This window comes from Myotis brandtii, unplaced genomic scaffold (genome assembly GCF_000412655.1).
Source record: "Myotis brandtii unplaced genomic scaffold, ASM41265v1 scaffold468, whole genome shotgun sequence".
NCBI classification, from domain to species: Eukaryota; Metazoa; Chordata; class Mammalia; order Chiroptera; family Vespertilionidae; genus Myotis; species Myotis brandtii.
This window is the reverse complement of record NW_005367874.1, coordinates 590,569-593,795: the sequence shown is the minus strand read 5'-3', so window position 1 is coordinate 593,795 and position 3,227 is coordinate 590,569.

Genomic DNA, 3,227 nt, shown 5'->3' with positions numbered 1-3,227 from the left:
CCAGGACCCTTGCGCCTTCACCCTTCCAACACCGCTCCCCCCCGGGGCGGGGGGCTGGAGTGCGCTGCCTACTCGCAAAACTCATTACCTCTCCTCCCCCCAAATCCACCGAGCTGGGGACCTGGATCACACCTGGCGCACAAGGAAGCCCCTCTGCCGATGTGAAGAATTGGCGAAAAGCCGTGCGCTCCCCACCCCACAAGCACCTTTGAGAGATTTTAGGTGACGACCAAGTTCCTCCCAGCTTCGCCCCGTTTCTCAGGTGCCTGCAAGGAACGGAACCCCGCATTCTGGTGACGCGCCCACCAATGCTTTGTCTCCCCTACAGCACCCAGTGTGGTGCGTGGGGACCTGAGCGCGCACAGCAGGGGCAACTTAAGATGCTAGCTGGTGAGCCCGCGGGCTCAGCTCTTTGTCGCTGCACCGGCTGGTGGAGCCACCTCCTCGCCCAGTGGGCCGGCTTCCCAAAGTCACTCCAAGTGGCCCACAATTCAGTCTTCCTCTAACCAGGTGGGTGACTTTGCCCTTTAAGAACCTAGTGGTAGAGCCTTCCTGTTCTCTCCCAAATACATCAGAATTTTATTTAAATGGCCATTTACTGAGCGCCTCTCGGAACCAGCTTCACATATAAGGCCACTGTGGTGAAGGAGATGCAGGTTACCAGTGTTTCACAGCTAAGGAACCGGGGGTTTACAGAGGGTGAATGACTTGCCCCAAAGCACAGAGGCCACGTGTTTTTTTTTCTATCAAGTCTGGTAGCCTTTCTATCCCCCATCAAAGCCTGCTTTCAAAAAGAGAGGGCCTAACATACCATTTCACACCAAAGTGTTAATGACATAGCTAAGGCGTTTGCGTTTGTAATCTATTTTAAATAGGAAAGCCCCCAAATACATGTTATTGTGTGGTGTTTCTCAAATGTAAGAGAAACCCATATTCTCCGCTATTGTAAGGGCAAAATTTTCTTAGACCTCCTCAGTATTGGTTTAAATTATTTTCTTTAAAAATGTTGCATATAGATATATACACATATAACCAGATATAAGCTTAAGTTACAGCTTTTGAACAACTCTGGAATAAGTCCAAAACAAATTTATAAATAACATAAAATCCTCCTCCCAGAACTATAAAATTTGAGTTAGTAATGTTTACTCAACTACTAGCCTTACGTGGTACTGACTGCCTAGGTCGGGTCCATTTGAGTTCTGTGTGGCTCTCCACTGTAATGGTATATGAAGTGCCCTGCATTGACCCAATTTTCTCACCTTTTTCCTGTTCCAGCGATCACACCTTTCCTCACGCCCTGTGTCATTGTAATACAGCATTGACTCTAACACATCATTTAGAGATGAACTTTGTGCTGTTCCTTTGTTATTAGCATCAGAACTGAAGTGGGAACTCTTGGTGTCGAGGCCTGGCACACAGAAGCACTGAAATCAGGAACAAGTACTTGGTATCATTCACTTGTTATCATAAATAGGAAAAAATTACATGATGAATCTTCAAGAGTCTGGAGCACCCAACTGGAGAAACACCATTAAAAGCCAAGTACTTAATAGAGGAGCTGAGGATGGAATTGGAAGGAGGGAGAGAAGGGACAGAATTCCCAACTGTGCTCCAATTGTATTAGCTTTACTCCAATTCAACAAATATTTACTTAAGCACACATTACCCATACAGCATTGTGCTGGGCTCCAAATGAAAAAGATGGCCACAGGAAGACAGAACAGGACATAAATAAAAGGCATTTATTGGCATTCAACTGTGGGAGCACCACTCCAGGCTCTTCCACTTCTTGGCTGTGTAGCTTTTGGCAGAACCTTTCTGTGCCTCAGTTTCCTCCTCTGTAAAATGAAGACTACCTCATAGGGTCGTTGGAAGAACTGAGTGAATTAATACACATAAAATGGTTAACACACTGCCTGGCACAGAGCAAGCCCTCAGTAAATACTGGCTATGTTATGTCTGTTATGCTACAAGAACGTCCCTTAGCTCCGTCTTGCAGCATACCCCGGCCCACTTTGACATTCATTAAAGCTCCTTTGTCCTGGCAGCTTTAAAAATAACATTGCAACCAAGTTAGGGAGGAATAATCATGGAGAACAAAGTAATTATTGCCATCATTCAGAGTCAGAAACTGAGACACCTAAGGGCCCAAAAGCACATCTCTCCCCTATCGCCATTCCCACAGCTGGTCTCAGGCCTATTGGCCCTACCCAGGCAGGAGCTCTCCCTACAGATGACCCAGGGGAGCCCAGGGCTTGAACAAGCACCACAAGCTTCTGTTGTTTCCTGGAGCTGTCAATAGTAAAATGAGAGGATACTATGTGGCTCCAAGGTTGTCACTGTGATTGCCGTAAGGACAACGTTGAGGACAGATGTATAGGGTACTTTGACCTCCAACAGAAACACCCTGTGTAAATAGCAGGTATCCTTTACTTTCCTTTTTGTATTTGCTCACTCCTCTCCCTAAATAACAAAATAAGAAAACCAAAATCCTCACTGCTTCTTAAGGATTAAATTCAACTCCATAATTGTAATTCTCAAATACTTTCCATATGCATAGCAATTGAATGCAGCCAATCAATGTTTCTCTCTCTCTCTCTCTCTCTCCTCTCTCTCTTATACCCTAGCTTGTTTGGCTCAGTGGATAGGGCGCCGGCCTGTGGACTGAAGGGTCCCAAGTTTGATTCCGGTCAGGGGCACATGCCCGGGTTGTGGGCTCGACCCCCAGTGGGGGGCGTGCAGGAGGCAGCCAATCAATGATTCTCTCTCATCATTGATGTTTCTATCTCTCTCTCTCCCTTCCTCTCTGAAATCAATATAAATATATTTTTAAAAAAGCAATAAAAAACATTTTTTAAAAAATTCATTCAGGTCAAGGCTCATACATTTACTTAGTGCCAGCTCTGTATAAGGTGACTGTATAGGGGCAAATAATCATCACTTTTAGGAAATTATGCTACAAATACAAACAAAGCAAACTCAACGATAGGAGAAAGTGAGATAAGGGCTGGGTCAGGCTACAGCTAATGAGCACTTAGGCAGGGGTGAAGGCTCCTATAAGGTGGTAGAATTTGAGCTGAAACTCAAAGGAGGAAGTTTGAGCAAGGTTTGAACAAAGATCTCATTGGTTCCTCCACTGTAGAAATGAGAAAATCAGTGGGTGAATGAAAGGGGTAGAACAAGGATTGGATTGTAATTATGGCTGTGTTTCCTGAATACATAGT